The 21,878-nt window shown below is 51.3% G+C and overlaps 1 non-coding gene across 1 annotated transcript; it reads left to right on the top strand.

Moving 5' to 3' along the window:
* The first annotated feature begins 16,580 nt into the window (after positions 1 to 16,580).
* Positions 16,581 to 16,654, top strand: TRNAT-UGU. Its single transcript has one exon. It is a non-coding gene; the product is annotated as a tRNA-Thr (tRNA).
* Positions 16,655 to 21,878: the final 5,224 nt, after the last annotated feature.

The raw sequence follows: 21,878 nt of genomic DNA, 5'->3' as shown, positions 1-21,878 counted from the left end.
CACAGAGCCCAGGACAACCCTGACCTAGCAATGCCGGGGGGTCGGGCTTAATCTTCAAGGCCGAGTGCAAAACCTTCAGCTGGGCACGTTTTGCTCCCTTCCCACCTCGGCCCAAGCGGCAAGGGAGAAGCGGATGAGACACACCAGCTGGAAGATGCCTCCCTCCCACTTCTCTATAACCTTCTGTGACGTTATTAATATGAACTGGGACCGTAGAGATCATTGTTGCCACCACTGTTATATATGTGCAGCAAATATTGTGCAAAGGTTGTTGTGTGAGGTGTCTATGACAAGGTTATGATTTGCTGGTTATAATTATGCTGGCTGTATGTGTGTACCATTTTTGTATTTGAAGTTATGAATATGGGCTATATACTTGTATCTCATAGACTCATAGACTCATAGGTCAGAAGGGACCAATCTGATCATCTAGTCTGATCTCCTGCACAAGGCAGGCCACAAAACCCCACCCATCCAATTTTATAACAACCCCTAACCCAGGACAGAGTTATTGAAATCCTCAAAATTGGTTTGAAGACCTCAAGCTGCAGAGAAACCACCAGCAAGCGACCTGTGCCCCACGCTGCAGGGGAAGGCGAAAAACCTCCAGGGCCCCTGCCAATCCGCCCTGGAGGAAAATTCCTTCCCGACCCCAAATATGGCGATCAGCTAAACCCTGAGCATGTGGGCAAGAGTCACCAGCCAGCACCCAAGAAGGAATTCTCTGCAGTAACTCTGTTCCCATTCCATCCAACATCTCCCCGCAGACCATTGAGCAGACCTATCTGGTAATAATCCAAGATCAATTGCCCAAATTAACAATCCTATCATAACATCCCCTCCATATACTTATCAAGCTTTGTCTTAAAGCCAGGAAAGTCTTTTGCCCCCACTACTTCCCTCAGAAGGCTGTTCCAGAACTTCACTCCCCTAATGGTTAGAAACCTTCGTCTAATTTCAAGTCTAAACTTCCTAATATCCAGTTTATACCCATTCGTCCTCGTGCCTACATTAGTACTACACTTAAATAATTCCTCTCCCTTCCTAACGTTAACCCCCCTGATATATTTATATAGAGCAAGCCTATCCCCCCGCAGCCTTCTTTTGGCCAGGCTAAACAAGCCAAGCTCTTTGAGCCTCCTTTCATAAGGCAGTTTTTCCATTCCTCGGATCATCCTTGTAGCCCGTCTCTGAACTTGTTCCAGTTTGAATTCATCCTTCTTGAACATGGGACACCAGAACTGCACACAGTATTCCAGATGGGGTCTCACCAACGCCTTGTATAACGGTACTAACACTTCCTTATCCTTGCAGGAAATACCCCGCCTGATGCATCCCAAAATCGCATTTGCTTTTTTAACAGCCGTATCACATTGGCGACTCATAGTCATCCTGCTATCAACCAGCACCCCAAGGTCCTTCTCCTCCTCCGTCGCTTCCAACTGATGCGCCCCCAACATATATCCAAAATTCTTATTATTAATTCCTAAATGCATAACCTTGCACTTTTCACTATTGTATTTCATCCTATTTCTATTACTCCAGTTTACAAGGTGGTTCAGATTTTCCTGAATAGTATCCCTGTCCTTCTCCGTTTTAGCAATACCCCCCAGCTTCGTGTCATCCGCAAACTTTATTAGCACATTCCCGCTTTTTGTGCCAAGGTCAGTAATAAAAAGGTTAAATAAGATCGGTCCCAAAACCGATCCTTGAGGGACTCCACTAGTGACCTCCTTCCAGCCTGACAATTCACCTTTCAATACGACCCTCTGGAGTCTCCCCTTTAACCAGTTCCTTATCCACCCAAGTAGCCTCAGTGTCATCAGCCCCCTACTCCTTCAGGAGTCCATAGCAAAGAGACCCCTCCACCCACAATCCTGGACTCCCTGGGAGGTGCCTCCCACCCCCCATCCAATGGAGCACCAAGGATTAAAATGGCAGCATCTAGTGTCAATGGGATTCAGTGGCTCAGGCCAGACGCCTGAGCTGGGGACCCGCCCCCATAGCACTGCCCGAGGGCCTGGGCCCGGGGTGTTCACAGCCCCCTCCTCACCCATCCCTGAGCCCTGGCGGGCTCCTCACCTGGAACAAAGCAGAAGCATCCGTCAGCTTCGCTGCTGTCCGAGTCCCAGGCGGTGCTGCTGTCCCATGGGGAGCGGGACGAGCTGCTGGGTCTGGGAGAGGGATCCTCCACCTCCTGCCCTGGGAAGACTGGAAGGTCCAGCCTCCTGCTGGAAATGCGTGCTGGGCTCCTGGGGCCGCTGCCGCCCACACAACAAGCCCCGGAGCCACCCTGCCTGGTTCTGCTCCTGGGCTGGGTCCTGCCTGCCCAGCCACATCCTGGCCCAGCTCCACTTTGGCCTGGCCGGTGCCTCTCCCACCTCGGCGCCTGCACTGGGAGCAGGTTTCCTCTTCCAGAAGGCTGGGCACTTCCACCTCCTGGCCCGGCCGGGAGCTCCTTCCCCGCCATTGGGGACGGAGGGGCCACTCCGCTCCTGGGGAAGATGGCAGCTGCTTCCCTCAGGCTCTGTGGCCGCCTGCAGAGCCTTCTTCCTGAACGTCCTCAGGAGCCTGGCCATCCTGGAACCGAGCGGGGAGCAGGCGTGAGTCTGGGGTCAAGGCAGCCTCTTACTAACCAGCCTGTTTGGTCTCTCCCCATCCCTGCCCCATCCAGAGCAACTCCTCCCTGCACAGGGGTGCAGGGAATGCAGGCTACACACACTGGCAGGAGTTCATTGCATGATCTGCTCCCCCTCAGCGTTCCCCCTCGTCATCCCTGGGGCTGCAGGAACCGGGGAGTCTCGTCCTTTTGGAGCACTGGGGTCAGTCACAAAGACCATCGGTCACTTTGGACAAGCAGCTCTCTCCTGCCAGCCCAGAACACACTCACACCTCCCCCCCACCCCACTCCCAGGCTAGAGAAGGAACAGAACCCAGGAGTCCGGACTTCTCCTGGGAAACTATTCCCCACTTCAAAGTCCCTAGGCATAGCAAGGCCAGGGCCCCCTCATTTCCCATTCATTTCCATGCTCAGCAGCTCACCGGGTCTGGCCCAGCTCAGAGACTCTCAGCCTGTGGAAAAAACTTCCAGAAGGGAATCGGTGGGAGCCCCATTGCTGGGCATGCCAAACACGCTGGAGACAGCTCTGGAGAAGTCCCTCCCCGGTCTGAGAGTGAGGGGCTCCTGGGGGCTGTTTGCAAATCCAATGGCCTTTGGGAGAGATTCTCTCCCCATCTTTCTGCCTCTCCCCAGACAGACAGGGGACACTATCGAGGAACCCTAATGCCACTCACTTGCTCTGGTGACGGAGCGATGGATGGAGGATGTTCAGTGTCATCCCTCGCCCTTCTCCTCACTCTCCAAGCCCAAGGCAGGCTAGAGAGGGGGGTGGTGACCTGAGGAGTTACCCTGCGCAGCCAGCAGGCAGGGTGATGACACTGAGCGATCAGCTGGCTGTGAAAACAAGAGTCTGTCTTATTGCCAGGGAAAGGAGAAACTTGGCCAGCAGCAGGGGGTGCAGAACATCACCCTAGTGCGGGGGTAACAGCACCTCCGGGATCCTGAAATCCCAGCACTTTACACACCTTCCTGGAGCCTCCCCACCCCCCTGGGCTGTCGGGACTGTGACCCCAACCCTACTGATGAGAAACAGGCCTGGGGAAGGGAAGCTACTGGCTCAGGGTCACACCAAGTGTCAGAAGTATGGATGGGACCCAGCAGTCCTTCTTTCCAGGACTCTTTGCTAACCACTGCTGCACACTCCCTCTCACAGCTGGCAATTACAAGCAGGCCCTCATGGCCGCTCCCCCTGCCTTTGAGAGGGAGTGTGCTCCGCTGGAGACACTGGACCAGGGGACTGAGAGTCAGGACTCCTGAGTTCCATTGCTGGGGATTTCATACTTTCCCGCTATTGGAAAGTGCTGGGAGAATCCCCCAGCCAAGGCTGCTGTGACAGTGCGAAGCAGCATCTGACCATTCAAGGGTGGAGCGCACTGCCCAGGAAGAGGACTGTTTGGCTCTGGGGATTCACTTCATCCCAGTCTAGAGAGAGGGGCCCAGCCATGGAGTTTGGCTCAAGAAGACCAATTCTCCAATTTGTTAAAGGAATTTTGAATTCCAATCCTGTGATCCAAAGTGCTTGGTGTCATTTGTAAATTTTAGAAGCATGCTCTCCACTCCATTTTCCAAATCAGTAATGAAAATATTGAATAGTACCAGACCCCAGACTGATCCCTGCCAGACCCAACAGGTACACCCTCTCTGTTGGACAGCCAAACATGGAGAAGGGCTCTTGGAGTCTGGGCTTTCAACCAGCTCTGCACTCACATCACACTGAATGCGTCTAGACCACATTTCCCTTGTTTGCTTGTGAGACTGTCCTACGGGACTGTGTCAAAAGCCTTAGTAACACCAAGATAGATCTCATCTACTGTTTACCCATCTCCACTAGGCCCAGAACCCTGCCAAAGAAGGAAAGAGGATTGGTTTGGAATGATTTGTTCCTGACAGATCCATACTCACTAGTCCTAAGAACCAAACTATCCTGTTGGTGCCACTGACAAACTGAGTGTTTAACAATGTATTCCAGTATCTCTCCAGCTGTAGACGTGAGGTTAGCTAGTCTGTAAGTCCCAGGGGTCTCTTTGTTCCCTTTTAAAGATAGGTTCTGTCTTGTTCATGGATGGGAAGATGTTCTTTTTCAGGGATCTCAGATGAGAACTGGAGCACAACACCTGGTTTGTTAAGGCCACAAAAACAGAGGCAGGAACCTCTTCTCTCCTCCTGGCAAAGAACCCCAGGTACCTAAGAGACAGGGACTCACATCCCTGAATGGGCTTTAAAAAAGGCAGTGGTTAAAAAGTTTTGCCCCAACCATTTATTGTTTCCACAGAGTAGACATTTTAGCAAACTTTAGAATTCCTTGGTACTAAACACCATGAAAGAACCCTTTCTCCATCACAGAGGGCTTTAACACCCCTTATCTCACTCAGGCTCACAACTGCCCAGAGTTTGAGAATTGTCCCTGTTCCTATTGGACAGATGGGGAGGAGCCTGAGGTCCAGAGAAGGGAAGTGACCTACCCAAGGGCCTACACAGCAAGGCGGTGGCAGAGCCAGAAAAAGAAGCCACCCAGTCCTGACTCCTGTTCTTACAAACAGCAACCCCCCTAGAGGCAGGGATAGAGCCCAGGAATCGAGATGGTGGGGAAATTTCATTGAAACCATTTCTTTCAGAAAATCCCCTTCAGACTAAACCAGTTTGTTTCACATAATCAAAACAAGTGGGATGAAAGTTCTTTGCAAAAATATTTTGTTGCAACACGAAAGTATCTCCTGTTTGTCAGAGTGTGTTAAATTGTCTCTTCGCACACAAAGGGGAGACACTTAGATCTCAAAAATTAGATAACATTCTTCAGTCTGAGCTAAGGAGTTGCTGCTCTTAATTTCAAAATAAAAAAATACAAATAAAAAAGTCTATTTCAGCTATTTTATTATGTCTTAATCTGCTCTGAGTAAACGTGATAGGACACCTCATAATATGCACTACTCCTAGTGACACTCTCCAATGGATCCCCATCCTCCACCCACAGTGAGTTAGGTAGGAGCGGATCATTATTATCCCTACTTGAATGAGGGAGAAGCTAAGGCTGAGAAAGGAGAATTGACTTGTCTTAGGTCACACAGCCAGTCACTGGCAGAGTTGGGAATAGGACCCAAGATCCCTGATTTTCAAACTAACCATCAGATCTTGAATTTCAGATATTGAATGACCTGAATAAAGTGCTCTCAGATGAGCTCCAGACCAACAACAGTGCACAGTAATTATTCAGCAAGTATTTTAGGAGAACTGCAATGTTAGAGAGAATCATGAACTGCTCAGAGACAATTAATGAAGAGAAGCAGCAAAATTCATCAATCATATAAATGGTTATGACTTATTTACTTGGTCTTAAAAGAGAAGAACAAGGACCTGAGTCTCCTCCATGTCAATAACCCCCTGCTCAGCCAATCAGGGTAGAGACGTAGGATGGGAAGCTGAGGGTTCTCACCAGAGAGCCCAAAGGATGACCCAGGTCACTGGTGGGGATCACTGCCTGAGCACTATTTCAGCCTCATATTTTTGGGTGGACCTTCCACAGTGGGAGCTGCGCGTGCGCGCACACACACACGCGCGCGCGCACACACACTCACCTCACCCCCTCGCTGCTGGTGTTGGGAGGGGAACAGGAGAAAGGACAAAAGAAACAAGAGACAAAGACAAAGGAGAAAGGGATGGATGGAGGAAAAGGTGAAACAAAAAGGACAAACCCTAATGTCTCCAGTGATTCTGAGGGACAAAATCCCAGGTGCGGAATAAAATTCTGCCTCCTTAAGCTCGTGTTTTCCAAGCCTAGAATTCAACTGTCACCAGAGGGATCAGACTGAACAGGTTCCAAACCACGAGGAGGCTCTTACCTTCTAAACAGGGACGGCTGTTTTCCAGTAAAATCACGAAAAGGGAAGGAGAAAACCTGAAAGAGGTTCATCCTGGCGCTCACGTCCGTGAACCCGAATACTCTCTCAGTCCTCAAAGAGAGACCTGGAGGCGGAGACTTGCTGAAGCAAAGCCACAGGGGTCTCTGAGGTTTCCCTGGCCCCTCACCCTTGTCCTGCCTGTCTGATGTCAGCATCTCTCTGTGAGGTCATCACCTCCCCACCACCTTTGACCAATAGTCTGAGGTCCTGCAAAAGGCCTTTGTGATGTCACTGCCACACCCCTCCCTTGCTGTGCTAATGTCCTGCCCCTGGCCAGGCACTTTGGAGGTTTGAGCTACTCCCTGTGTATCACCCCACTCAAGGAGCGTTCATTCTAGGAACCAAGCCAGTAGTTTTGGATCAGCTGCAAATTTTGTCAGGTCACTGTTTAGCAGATCATTTATGAATATATTGACTAGTCCTGGTCCCAGTACAGACACCACTAGATACCTGTTTCCATCCTGAAAACTGACCATTTAGTCCTACCCTTTGTTTCCTATCTTTTAACCAGTTATTGATCCATGTGAGGACCTTCCGGAGGTGAAAGTAAGCTGGTATGTTCCGGTACGGGGTACTGGCAAGAGCCAGTACGCTGTGCCAGCCCAACCTGGCTTCCCCAGGCTGGTGATTTAAAGGGCTCAGGGCTCCCTGCAGCGACTGGAGCCTCGAGCCCTTTAAATCACCTTCTGAGCCCCCCTGCCGGAGCCCCGGGGAGCAAATCACTGCGGTGGATGCTGCTCTCTCCTGCTCTACCAACACAGAGCAGGGGCGGCAGAAGCTTCCTTACAGTGAGGGGGTCACTGTTATCCGAACTGTGGCACCCCCATGACACCCCTTCCCTAAGGACCCCCACTCACAACACCTCTCCCCCCGAGGCCACACCCACAGAACACCTCTTCCCCAAGACTGCACCCTTCCCCCCCTCCATCATTAGTCCTAACAGCAATAAAGAGTGGTGGGGCCATGACCCTCTAACCCCCTGTTCCAGCACCCCTGACACAGAGCTAAGCAGGCAGCAGTGTGTACGTGTGTGTGTGTGTGTGACAAAGAGTGCTGTGCTGTGCTGAGCTGAGCCAGTGAGAGAAGGGGGGCTGATGTTGGGGCTGTCCCCTGCCCCCTGCCTCAGGACTGGTTGCTTCCAGCAGCTGTTCAATTAAAACACTTTAACTAAAGCCACATCCCCCTTTAGTGTAGGCCTAGCGTGAAAGTGAGACAAGACCCAGCTTGCTTGATATGTGTTTCTCACTGCACTCTAGTTCTGCTCTCACTGAGTGATCAATTCCAGTGGTTTCCTCAGACCAGCTTCCACAACACACACACTGCTGTGCCGTTGTGTAAGTGTGTCCATGGCTGAACAGCAAGAATTCCTGCTCCTTTCCCTTCTGGCTGGAGCATGAGGAGAGTGTGCTCGTGGTTAATGATGTTGCTGTAGTTTGTTGTCCATTTCCTGCCTTGATCATTCAGACAGTCCCCTTCCCGTCATTTTGCCAGGGGGTTGGTGGCTCCTTTCTTTTCTCACCCTGGAGTAAACTCAGCTTTTTATTCCATCCTCGATGTTTCAAGGAATAACAACAGATGACCAAAGAAAGAGGTGGACAGGGTGGGTCTCAGGGGAGGGGGCAGAGAGGTGTGGGCAGTGCGGGTCTCAGGGGAGGGGGCAGAGAGGTGTGGGCAGGGGGGTCTCAGGGGAGGGCTCAGAGAGGTGTGGGCAGGGCAGGTCTCAGGGGAGGGGGCAGAGAGGTGTGGGCAATGAGCAGGGTGAGTCTCAGGGAAGGGGGCAGAGAGGTGTGGGCAGGGTGAGTCTCAGGGGAGGGGGCAGAGAGGTGTGGGCAGGGTGAGTCTCAGGGGAGGGGGCAGAGAGGTGTGGGCAGTGCGGGTCTCAGGGGAGGGGGCAGAGAGGTGTGGGCAGGGGGGTCTCAGAGGAGGGCTCAGAGAAGTGTGGGCAATGGGCAGGGTGAGTCTCAGGGGAGGGGGCAGAGAGGTGTGGGCAGGGGGGTCTCAGAGGAGGGCTCAGAGAGGTGTGGGCAATGGGCAGGGTGAGTCTCAGGGGAGGGGGCAGAGAGGTGTGGGCAGGGGGGTCTCAGAGGAGGGCTCAGAGAGGTGTGGGCAATGGGCAGGGTGAGTCTCAGGGGAGGGGGCAGAGAGGTGTGGGCAGCAGGCAGACCTTGGGGTAGAGGGTGGAGACGCGCGAGGAGGCCTTGGGGGAGGAGAGGAGTGAGCGAAAGGTGGACCAGCAGCCTCAGCCAAAGAGGAAGAGCAGGTGTGGGAAGTGGCCAAATGGGAATGAGGGCAGAGCACAGGTGGGGCCTCAGAGGGAGGAGAATGAGGGAAGGGGGTGGAGTGGGGGGACAGCACCTTGGTCTGGGCAGGGCTGCCCACAGGATTCATGGGGCCTGGGGCAAAACAATTTCGGGGCCCCTTCCATAAAAAAAAGTTGCAATACTATAGAATACTATATGATTGTGATGGAGTAGGGACTGTCTGTGTGGGGAGTGGGAGAGCAGGGGAGGACTTTAGGAGATGGACGATGCCAGGGCCTGTAACCTGAGCTAGGTAAGGGAGGGGAAAGGTCAACACCTTTGCCCGGGAAGGGGACAAAGGAAGGGAGCGGCAGGAGGGAAGCAGTTTGAGTTTGGGCTTGGGGCTGGATGGGCGGAATTCAGGGGATCCTAGCTAGGATCCAAGCACCCTGAAAGCCCAGAAGGACTCGGTGGAGGGGTCCTGACTGTGCCTGCAAGCTCTGCTGTAACCTGTGTTCCTGTTGTCCAATAAACCTTCTGTTTTACTGGCTGGCTGAGAGTCACTGTGGGTCCCAGGAAGAGGGGTGCAGGGCCAGACTCCCCCACACTCCGTGACAATGATCATGGGGGCCCCTGCAGGGCCTGGGGCAAATTGCCCCACCTGCCCCCCTCTGGGTGGCCCTGCCCTCAGCCTCTTCTTGTACCTCCTCTGTCCCCTAATCATTTTTGTTGCCCTCCCCTAGACTCTCTCCAATTTGTTTCTGTATTGGGGGAGGGGGGTGAAAACTGGACGCAGTGCTCCAGATGTGGCCTCACCAGTGCTGAATGGAGGGGAATAATCACTTCCCTCCATCTGCTGGCAACGCTCCTACTAATCCAGCCCAATCTGACCAGTTCCCCATATTGAATGCAGACACAGCAATATTTGATAAATTGGTTCCTGTCCATTCAGGAGGTTATTTCCACCTATTTATAAATAATGAAGATGCTCTAAGTGGAGGGGAGAGAGCTGTCCCGTCCGTGCAGTTAATCCATCTCCCCGAGAGGTGGTAGCTATGTCACTGGGGGAAGCTATGCTGGTGTACGTGCAAGCTGTGGTGTCTACGTGTATATACAAAGTTTAATCAAACCCCATTTTTAAAACCCCTGTGGTCTGGGAATAGAAAAGGAGCTCTCTGAGGCAGAGCCTGTCCTTCAAAATCCTTAAGATCATTGACTTGCCTTTGTCAATGCTGTGGGGGTATAGCTCAGTGATAGAGTGTTTGATTATAGATCAAATAGTCTTTGGCTCAAATCCAAGTCCTCCCTTACAAACCTGTTCTTTCAATTAAAAATAATTCTGTTTCCAGTATGTTCAGGAGCTCCACTAAACAGGGATCCCTGAAATGAATGGACACACTCAATGCTTTCCTGTGCAAATGCCTTAAAAACCTAGCAAACATGTCCCCCAGCTGAAATCACTTCCAATCCTCTAGGTCTGTTTTCATCAATTAAATGAAGACACATTTGCAGGTCTTTGGCCTCCATGGGCTGCAATGTGCAGAACAAGAACCACATCCACTTGGGAGGAATGGACTAGTTTCTATTACATTTGGTAAATAAGTTGCCATTGGGACTGAAAACTCTACTGGAGATGGACAGGAGCCTGTTACAAAAATAAAATAACCAAGATTTACCAAACTCCCTGTGACACATTCAAACCTCTCTTTGTGCAAACAGTATCAATTGGGGCTCTAACAAATGTTAACCTTCCTGTAACACAGGTCATTGTTCCTTGTAACTTTCAGATGCTTTCAAATAGCAGCTGTTTACAGGTCATGGGCTGCTAGTTCATGAGCAGGAGCAGAGTCTCTGTAAGTTTACCATCCATAGAACTTGTTATGTCTGCATCTAAGTAAGTGCAGAGTTATTTCAATGGCTCGTACACTGACATCTCCTGCCCCTTCTGGCTGGTTAATTGCACTATTTGGAATCTTATCCTAAAAGTGCACCCTTTCTGGGAGTGTCAAAACTGCCCAAGGAAACCCCATTGGGTTTCAAGGGCAGCTCAAGCAAAGAGGTGATGGGACAGCACAGGGGTCTCAGAGCTTCTCTTTCATCACAGGGAGCAGGGTCAGAGGGTGCTACTAGCATGACTGTGGGGTTCTATTCCTGGCTGTGGGAGGAAAAGGGTGTGTAGTAGAGTAGAGGTGGGGGCCTAGAAGTCAAAGAGAAAACACCTCCCTTTTCAGCTTCAATGCTCATTGAACAAGAACATGGCTTCTCATCTCTTAGGTTTCAGAGGAGCAGCTGTGTTAGTCTGTTTCCTCAAAAAGAACAGGAGTATGTGTGGCACCCTATAGACTAACAAATTTCTTAGATCATGTGGCCATTTCATTTCACTTCTTATTATTAAAAGGTTTGGGTACTTCACACAGAAACGTTATTTCCTTGGGAAAGACGGAGAAGTGGAAGCTGCTTTGATTTAATCCTCTGAAAATTAAGTAAGGATTAAAATATTCTCCAGACAGCTCAGTCCCAACCGTTCTCCCTCACTGCTGCCACTGAAGCTCAGTTCTGTCCCACGGCCCCAAGAACTGCTGGGTGGAAGTCCTGGGTCTGATGTGCAGTAAGAAAAAAAAAGATAATGGATGTACCCTATCTCCTAGAACTGGAAGGAACCATTGAATCCAGCCCCTTCCTTCATTGGCCAAACCAGACAGTCTCTACGTAAAAGAATAAATGGACACAAATCACATGTCAAGAATTATAACATTCAAAAGCCAGTTGGAGAACACTTCAATCTCCCTGGTTACTCGATTACAAACCTAAAAGTCGCAATATTACAACAAAAAAACTTCAAAAACAGACTCCAACAAGAGACTGCTGAATTGGAATTAATTTGCAGACTGGACGCCATTAAATTAGGCTTGAATAAAGAGTGGAACTGGATGGGTCATTACACAAAGTCAAACTATTTTCCCATGTTCATTTGCCCCTTACTGTTACTCACATCTTCCTGTCAACTGTTGGAAATGGACCATCCTATCACTGCAAAAAGGATTTTTTTCTCCTGCTGCTAATAGCTCACCTTAACTGATCACTCTTTTTATAGTGTGTATGGCAACACCCATTTTTTCATGTTCTCTGTGTGTGTGTGTGTGTATATATATATATATATATATATCCCTTCCTACTGTATTTTGCACTGCATGCATCCAATGAAGTGGGTTTTAGCCTAGGAAAGCTTATGCTCAAATAAATTTGTTCATTTTCTAAGGTGCCACAAGTACTCTTCCTTCTTTTTCCAGATAAATTAATGGAGGTTAAGTCCATGAATGGGTATTAGCCAGGATGGGTAAGGAATGGTATCCCTAGCCGCTCTTTGTCAGAGTGGTGATCGATAGCAGGAAAGAGATCACTTGATCATTACCTGTTAGGTTCAGTTCCTCTGGGACACCTGGCATTGGCCACTGTTGGCAGATAGGATGTGGGGTTGGATGGACCTTTGGTCTGACCCAGTATGGCCATTCTTATGTTCTTATGAAGGGAGGGGCAGAAAACAGCAATAGAGTGTCTGTAGTGTAGTAGTTATCACGTTGGCTTAACCTGTAGAAAATCTCTGGTTCAAAACCAGGGGGAAACATGAGGGCTTAATTTTCCCAGCTCCTACTGGCCTGTCCCTGCTGTTAGGGAAGCAGCAGTGATTTCTATGATCAAAAGGTCTGTTATACTTCCCCTGCTCCCACTTTTGTCTCCTCTCCCTCTCTGAATGCCTGTGAAGTGGCTTTTCCCCTCTTGCTCCCTCCTGGACTGCTCATGGGATGAATGTTCCGGTTGAAGAGCAGAAGAGCTTCCAGGTAGACAAGGTGTCTAGGACTCTAATTAGGCAGCACTCACACACCCAGAGCATGGACACTGCCCAAGGTGGAGTGTGACCAAGCAGATGCAGCCAAGTCATCTCTAGTCACAGGCCATGAGATGTAGGCCCTTAAAAGGAGAAGGGGCCATGTGCTCAGGAGTTACTCACAAGCTTGTAACTCCAGTGAATGCCCTTTGCCTGGACCGCCTGGCCAGTGGTTCTCTGCGTTGTATTTCATTGTGCCTCAGGAAGATTTACCTTCATCGCACCGTCCATAGCTGCGCTGTGGGACACTTACCTTGCAGAATCCAGACATCTCCAGTGCTGTGCCTGTCCTGGGAGCATGAGTATGCAAGTGTGAGTGTGACACTCCCCTCCTTCTTCTTTTGAGCTTAGCTGTCAGTATAATAAATGTGCTGCTTTCTGCCAAACTCTGGTGGGTCATTAGTCCTCCCTACACTTACTAGCTGGCCCAAGTTTGGGTAACAGCTGTGATAAACTCAACCCCAGCAGGACAGAGGGTGGTGAAAGGAGCTGAGAAAAAGCCTTAGCTTCAGTATCTCCCATACGGTCCATGCTGGAGCTCTTTTTTGATTCTGGGACTCCATGGTCACCTGTGCTGATCGGCGCTCCACGCTGGGCAAACAGGAAATGAAATTCAAAAGTTCATGGGGCTTTTCCTGTCTGCCTGGTCAGTGCATGCAAGTTCAGATTGCTGTCCAGAGTGGTCACAATGGTGCACTGCGGGATAGTGCCCGGAGGCCAATACCGTGGAATTGCAGCCACACTAACTCTAATCCGACATGGCAATACCAATTTCAGCGCTACTCCCCTCGTCGGGGAGGAGTACAGATATCTGTATTAAGAGCCCTTTATGTCGATATAAAGGGCTTTGTTGTTTGGACGGGTGCAGGGTTAATGCGATTTAATGCTGCTACATTCAATATAAACACGTAGTGTTGACCAGGCCAGTGAGAGCAGCAGGTTTCCCCTATTGTTTCTTGCACTTGTTTTCTTCACTAGCTTTTCCTCTGCACCAAGGTGCTCTTGTTTCTTTGGAGTCTGGCTAGCTATGTTGGCAGAACATCAGACTTTTAATCTGAGGGTCCAGGGTTCAAGTCCCTGGTCAGGTGATAAACTACTCACCAAGCTCGGGTGTCTTATTTGATGTTACTTTTTCTCTTCAGGATTTTCCTTTTCCTCAGAAGGGCCTTTTTCTGTGTGGGTTTGAAGGGGCAGCTTCCTGACAGCCCCTCTGTCCTTGCAGCCTGGAAGAATAAAGGCCTCTGGGCGTATAGCATGTTCCTTCCCTGCACACACACACACATACAAACACGCAGAATATCCCTAAGGAACTAGAATCACCTGCTGCCTTCCCCTTTCCTGCTGGATCCCCAAATGAGGATGCTCTTCAGCTTAAACCCATGTCCCCTCTTTTCCCAGTGCCCCTCAATTCCAACCCTTAGTCCCTCCTATGCACACTGCTCCTCACTCCCAACCAGAGCCTACTCTTCTTCACCCTTCTCCTCTGTCCCAACCCACAGCCCCCTCCTATTCCCAGTGCCCCTCAATCCCAGCCCACGGCTCCCTCCTTCCCTCCAGCAGCAGGTGCTTCAGACCCGCCTCAGGAAGATTTTCTTGCAAGGTTTCGTGTATGAGTCTGCATGTGGATTTTACAGTATGTTGGAAATATGTTGGGTTGCTTGCCGAAATGATCACTTCTGGCTGGTGTTAGATTCCCAGTCTCCTTGTTATTGGGGCAGGAGAAATAAAACGTTGTTATCCTTGTTGTTTGAATCAAGGGCAGCACAACTGTACTTGGCAGACCCCGAGTGAGGGACTCACTCTCAATTCAATAGCACTTGCTAGGCAAGGGACAGGGGTTCCAAAGACAAGTGGGCTGGGGTTTGGGTCCTAATACTAAAATTTAGGGGTTAGATCAGTATTAGGACAGGGTGGCTGTGGAGGGATGAGTGAGTCCCTAGACAGCACAGTGAGTATGGTGCCTTCTTATTTTCCCCCTTTTCCACCCAGGGTGGCAGGTGAACTATACAGAGGCACCTCTGGGCTTGCACTGATAAAGGACAACAGCTGTGAGTGGGGTGCAGAGAGGGGATGGCTCATGTTAAAGGACTTTTGGTTACTGGACTTACGAACCATAGGGGGAAGGACACTGCCCAGCTTATTTGGGGGTGGGTCTTTTCCTCTTGGTTTATGTTTATGTGTTGGGGCTGCTGACATGACTTCTGCTAACCCTGGGCTTACGTTGCAATGTAGACATACCATGAGAGGGCATCTATACTGTGACAAAATCCCTGTAGCCTGTCTAGCCTGGATGATATGATTTGGATTCCTGGGGCTCAGACTGGAGCCTAGACTCAGAGACCTTCACCCCTCATGGGGTCTCGGAGGCTGGGCTCAAGCCCAACGGTCTACACTGTAATTTTATAACCCTGCAGCACAAGCCCCACAAGCCTCCATCAGCTGACCTAGTGTTTGAGAATAGTGACATGGGTGTGTTAATGGCAGTGCAGACATAATGCTCGGCTATGTGCACACTGCAATGAAAAACCCAGGGCTGTCCCATGCAAGCTCAGGCTCCCAGGGCTTGGGCTGTGGGGTGGTAAATTTGCAGTGTAGACATCTTCGCTCAGGCTGAATACCAGGCTCTGGACCCCACAAGGTTGGGAGGGAGTTTAGCAAGCAAAAAAGGTAAAATGGCAGTGGAGTATTACCATGGACTCAATGGCATTTCTCCATTGGTCTGTCTGCTTTGAGGCAGGGACAATAACACGTCCTGCTGCTTTTGTTATTTCAAAGGGTGGTTTAGGATTTTCATTCTCACACACGGTGCATGAAGCAGGACTCAATCCTCGGTGCAAACTAAATGAGCTGCTCACAGATTCTGGCAGCCACAATGAGCCATTTGGTGTGAGAGCCCAGACCTGCCCCTGCCCCAGAGGGAAGGGGTCATCTGCAAAGTGCTTGGAACACTGACCTATCAGCTCTTAACTCCCAAACTTTCAGTATCTCTATTGTCAATGCCTGTGAGTGTAATTTAAACCACAAGAACAGCCATACTGGGCTGGACCAAAAGTCCTTCTAGCTCTGTGTTTTGTCCTCTGACAGTAGCCAATACCAGGTGCCCCAAGAGCTACTCAATCAGGCATCACTGGGAGTTGAACCCAGGATTTCCTGTTTACAAAACAAGGGTTTTAACCAGCTAAGCCACGGTACTTTCCTGTGACTAAAACACAGTGTCTGCTCACACCTGACTCCCTGCCATCCCCACCGGGGCCTGACAAGCTTTGCATGTGTTTGGATTCTGCAAAGCAGAGGAGCAGGTGAGGTTTTCCTTGCAAGTTTTGTGTGTGTGTGAATCTTTGGCCAGGTCTGCACTACAAAGTTATTTCAGCATCATTATATTGCTCAGATGTCTGAAAAACACACAACTCTCCTTTGGTTGGCAGCTCGTGGCTGGTGCACACACTGCAATGCCACGTCTGGCGACAAAACTGCCCTGTTTTGGTGACAAAATAAAACCACCTCAACAAGAGGCCTAGAGCTTTGTGCAGCAAACTTAAAGTGACAAATTGTCAGTGTAAATGCTGCTGGTTATTATATCACCATAACTGGCCTCCACCAGTATCCCATAATGCCCGCCGGGAACTCATCTGCCCTGCATTCCTGCTACAGAGGCTGGGCCCCACCCTTTTCATAGTTCCAGAAAGTTCTGACAGCTGAGCCGCTATCTACACTGGGATTAGGTTGACAGCACTCCATTGCCAGCCTAAGTAACGTAATTACACCAACCTAATTTTGTAGTGTAAACCTGTCCAAAGAATCACACACACACCTTGAGAGCAAAACTTCACCTTCTCCTCTGCTTTACAGAAGCCAAACACGAGCAACACTTGTCAGGGCCCAGTGGGGCTTGGCAGAGAGTCAGGTGTGGGCCAACCACAATGCTTTAAATAGCAACAGGCACCATGGCTTAGTTGGTTAAAGTACCTGTTTTGTAAACAGGAGATTCTGGGTTCAACTCCCAGTGGTGCCTTGGGGAGTGGCTTTTAGGGCACCTGGCACTGGCTACTGTCACAAGACAAGATTCAGAACTAGAGGGACCTATGGTTTAAATTACACTCACAGGCACTGACAATAGAGTTACTGAAAGTTTGGATGTTAAGAGCTGATAGGTCAGTGGTCCAGTCCCCTCAATGTGGTTTTACCATTTCCACTTGCTAAACTCCCTCCCAACCTCTATAAAATTACAGTGCAGACATAGGGGCTTGAGGCCCCACGAGGGGTGAGGGTTTCTGAGCCCAGGCTTCAGTGTGAACACAAATATCTGCACCACAGTTTTTAGCCTCTCAGCTTTACGTCCATGAGCCCAAGTCAGATGACCCAGGCCAGCCATGCTGCCATCTTTATCCCAGGAGAGATGGACTCTAAGGGTACGTCTCCATTGCAATGGAAGCCCAGGTGTGGCACGCTGTGCTCAAAGCAGCACCCTGGAAGCCCCATATTCACCACTCTCATATAATGATCATATGGTTTGTACAAGTCTGCCTTGTGAGGATGGACACTGCTTGATTCACATCCTAGCAAAGGAGCTTCCTAACAAGCTGGAAGAAACTATGAAAGAAGGGTAGAGACACCATGACTTGGCCTCTCTCCCCCATAACTCAACAGCTGGAAACACACCTGGAGCACAAAGACTGAGCTGAACTGATTCAGAAATCAGGAGAGAATACTAATAATACATTCAAACCAAATTCCCCAGCCAGACTAGTATTGGTTTTTCAGCAGGATTCCTGGGCCCAGCCTTGTTGGGGTTACGAGGACTCTGCCACACATGAGAGTATAAAGAGCGTCCTTGGGGTCAGGCAGGCCTCTGGTAAGGGGGTGGGGACTGAGATCCTTTCTCTGGCAAGTTACACCAGGGTCATGTATAAACCAGGGAAGCTCCCCACAATAGCCAGACCAGAACCCCCTGTACACCTGTCCTCATTGTTTCTCTGTCTCTCTTCCCCTCATCTCTGCTGGTCTCCCTCTGAGCTTTCTCAGCACCTGGCCCCACAGCACTTCCTACCAGCCAGAGACTGCATGTTCCAGGCTTGTTCCTGTGGATGTGGCCTCTCTCCTGAGGAAAGGAACCTTTCCAGGAAATGGCCATGGCTTCTGGGAATCTGCATGTGGCTGGTGGACAGCACCAGGAATCATTTGGCTCCTGGCACACAAAGCAACTTAAAGCTGAGCACCCAGACAGGGGCTTGAACCCTGGACCTTCAGATTAAGAGCCTGATGTTTTACCAACTGTGTTACCTGGGCTTGTTGAGACCATCTTCACCATTCACCATGAGAGTGAGCAGGTAGGCAAAAGAGAGGCACAAAAAAGCCCCAGGAACCCCTCATGTGGCCTAATGGATAAGGCGTCTGAGTGTGGATCAGAAGATAGAGGGTTTGAGTCCCTTGGTGGTTGTGTTTCTGCAGTTTTACCTTTGTGCTGAAAGTCCTGCTCCCTTCAGGGCTGGAACCTCTTCTTGGCTGCTCAGGCCAATGCTCTGGCTTCAGCTAGAGCCCTGGGAAGGAGCCGGGGGTGGGTGTCACAAAGGCTGGGGCAGGAGCCCCAAGTGCTTCCAGTTTAGCCTTTGCCCTTCCTGACTTGCCAAAGAAAGTGGGCAGCTACCCGGGCTAGCGTGTGCCCCTCTCCCTATGCTGGGGGGTACTTGCTACATAGCGTCTTCGGAGCCCGGGTGTTTCTCTGCTTCTCGCCAGCTCAGGAAAAGCCTCTTGGGGTAAAATCTCCTGCCCCACTGCAAAAGTGAGCACCTTGAGTGGGACCAGTCAGAGGCCACACCATGGGGGCTGGCCCTGCTTTCCTCCCAACTTGTGATGTTATCCACAGAGCATCAGCAGCTGCCCCACATGCTGGTGACCTTCAGTGGGTGTTTGGCATGGCAGGGAGCAGCCTGGCTGGGTGTTTTTGTGCCTGTCTGAAGGCCACATATAGGCATCTAGCTCTGACCTCAGTTGCTCTGTGGCTTTTAAGCCTTCCCTTGGAGCTGTCAGCACCAGCTGCCTCTGCTCTAGGTACCCAGAGGAGGAGAGGTGTGTGGGGTCACTTTTACAGATGCCCCTTCCCTGGTACTGCCCTTGCTCAGCTGCACAGAGGAGTTTTCATCTCTAATCCCTGCCCAGCAGCCCTCTAGGACCATTCCTGAGGGCTGTCCTGCTTCACTTTCTTTCTACCATATTGGGAAAGACAGCTCTCATCATTAAAGGTCAGGTGGGCCAACTAGAGGCAGAAGCCCCTTCTATGTTTTCCTACTGCAGAGCCCAAGCTCAGGAACTCACCTTGGATGCAGACTTTGTTGTGCTCCCAGAAAACAAGCCATCCCTGCACCAACAAAGCCTGCCAAAGCCCAGGATTGAACCAGGGACCTTCAGTCTAACACTCTCCCCACTGAGCTACTTTGGCAGCTGTACAACAGTATTTTGGCCTGTTACTTCTCTGTCTGGGATGTTTTTGTCAGCAGTCACACACAAAAAGGACAGGAAAACGAATGGCTGCTTCACACCCCCACTGGAGGAACCCGGCGCCCTTAGCTGTGGTGGTAAGAAGTGTCTGTTGGCTGGCAGGGCCTGTCCCCAGGAGCTGGAACAGCAGTTACCGCCTCCCCCTCGGCTCCAGGCTGTGGGAAATGCTCATTGCTTGGCTGCATGGGCGGACGCTGCTCCGTGCTCTGGAGAGCGTCTGTATTGCTCTGTCAACCTCCCATCTTCACTGTGCCAGTCTGGTAAGGTCCCACGTGCCCCCTCCGGCCTGGCAGCTGAGAGTCTGTGCAGACATCAACCCCCTGCCAGCCCCAGAGTCAGCAGCAGCACCAGCTCCACCCCCCAGCACCACAGGGGCACTCAATGCACTTCCTGTGGGGAAATGGCTCCTTGGCATCCAGCTGCTAGAGAGAGAGCCAGGAGAGAGCAGTGTCTGGCTCACCATGGGGAGAGAAGAGACCTGCTGGGTGCGGATCTCCCTCAGCCTCCCCCGCAAGGCTGGTCAGTTGTATTGTCACTGTGATAGTCACTGCTTCCCTTCAGAGCCGGCCCTAGAGGGGTCTGGGACAAATTCCCCCCTTTCATCCTCAGGCCCTGCCCCCATCCCACCCTGTCCCATCTCTTCCCATCCTGCACCTTCCTGCCCCATTTCTCTCCCTCCCCCCACCTCTTCCCGTCCCTGCTCCTTCCCCTCCCCACCCAGTGCCTCCTGCACCCCACTGAACAGCTGATCACTGGCAAGTGGGAGGTGCTGAAGGGGAAGAGGAGGAGCTTGTCAGCAAGGCCTGTAGTGGGGGGAGGGAGCTGGCTGCCAGTGGGCGCTGAGCACCTATTTTTCCTCTGTTGGTTCTGCAGTCCCATAGCTCCCATGGAGTCGCTGACTTGGCTTCCTTTGCACTCTAGAGAGAGGAGCAGAACCAGGGCTATGGCTGATCTATGGGGCACCAGGTGAGTGGCAGAGGCTTCAGGTGCTGAGAGTTTGCCTGACCCCCCAGGGACACAGTGTGAGGTGGTGTCCCAGGGACCTCTATGAAAGGAGCAGAGCAGGATTTACTTGGGGTGGGGAGAGAACTGAGAGTGTCTCAGGGAGTGGTACAGAGGTATTGCCTGGGTTAGAGACTGGCCAAAACGCAGGCAATGCTGTGAGCAGGATTCAAACCTGCACAGCGAAACCCTATTATACTTCAACTCCCACATCTTAACCACTCAGCCATCACAGCTGTGAGTGAAAAACTCCCCCAATGCCAGAGAAATTGGTAAAGAATCACAATGACCAGGTGTCAAGTCATCTGAGCTACAGAATTCCCACCGCAAACCTGGCTCCCAAAGCACAGGGGGGATTTGGGGTTTGTTATCTTTGCTTAGCCATGTGCAGTCGCACAGAGAGTGCGTTTAAAAGTCTCCCCTCCCACACAGCAGGAATGGGAAATGATTCTCAACTTGAAGCCTGATGTAGGGTGACCAGACGTTCCGATTTTATCAGGACTGTCCTGATATTTTCTTGTTTGTCCCACTTCCCGACCGATGTTTGGTCAGGACCCTGGACAAACAAATAACTTTGTCCTCTTCTCCAGCACACAGGCATAGTCTGGAGGGATACTTGCCCCCCCCCCAACTCCACCCCCTCATTCCCGCATTGGATCCATCCCCAAATCCTGGCCCTGGCCCTGCCCCCAGCCCTATCTTCTCACTGCCCCATTGGATTCCTCCCCAAATCCTCGCCCTGGCTCTGTCTCTTCCCCAAGTAAGCAGCATTCTTCCTCCCTCCCAGGTTTGCACACAGGCCATGGCCATGGCCGGGAGCACAGTGCGGAAGCTGCTCCAGCCCTGCAGCCTGCGGGGCAGCGCAGTGGGGATGGGGGCAGCGCGGAGCAGGCAGGGCCCAGGTGGGTGGGGGGCAGAGACATACATGAGGCTGACACGCTCCTGCCGGGAGCTGCCTGGTTCACCCCTTGCCCGGGAGCTGCAGGAGGGGCCCGGATCATGGCTCGGCTGCAGAGCTCGGAGCCCAGGCTGGGCCCAGAATCGAGAGGATGGGGGAACTGGGGGTGTAGCGGGGGTTGGAGCCGAGAGTTGGTTGCAGATGGGGCTATGCCACTGGTGCTTGGTGGCGGGGGGGCCCTCCGGCTTTTTTTTTTCTCTGCTCCCCAAGTCCCGATATTTCATCTTTGACATCTGGTCACCCTAGCCTGATATGAAGGAGGATGTCTGGACCAAGGGGCCAGGGACTGGCCTTTGCTGGAGAAACCACTGTCAAGTTTTAGCAAATTTGGACAAGTCAGCAAATAAGAACAACTTCAGGTATCAGTAACTGCTACAGGTTGCAAATTCCTACATGCAGCAGTTTCTAGCATACACCTGCACAGCTCTGCTCCCCAGCTCTTCTCGGGCTCCTGCTCTCTCCTTAGCTCTGCCCCACTCTCGCCCAGGCAGTTCCAGCTCACATGGAGGACGGGACCCCCTGGCCTGGTGACTCCCTCATTACACTGCCTGGCCTGTCAGTGCAGCTAACTTGGAGCTTTGGCCTCTCCCCATTGTCCCTGGGGACTGTCAGTCTCAGGGTCCTGATTTCCCATTGATCCTTCCCCCTTCTATTGGTGCTGGGAACTAGCCAGCCAAGCCCCCCCACACACACACACTAAGTTTTAGCAAAGGGCCAAGAGCCCCCTTACACAAGCCAGCCCCATGAGGGTCACCAATGTGCAGAGAAGGCAGCACAAGCT

The sequence above is a fragment of the Gopherus evgoodei genome, chromosome 5, assembly GCF_007399415.2.
Source record: "Gopherus evgoodei ecotype Sinaloan lineage chromosome 5, rGopEvg1_v1.p, whole genome shotgun sequence".
NCBI classification, from domain to species: Eukaryota; Metazoa; Chordata; order Testudines; family Testudinidae; genus Gopherus; species Gopherus evgoodei.
This window is presented reverse-complemented; position numbering and strand designations above follow the sequence as displayed.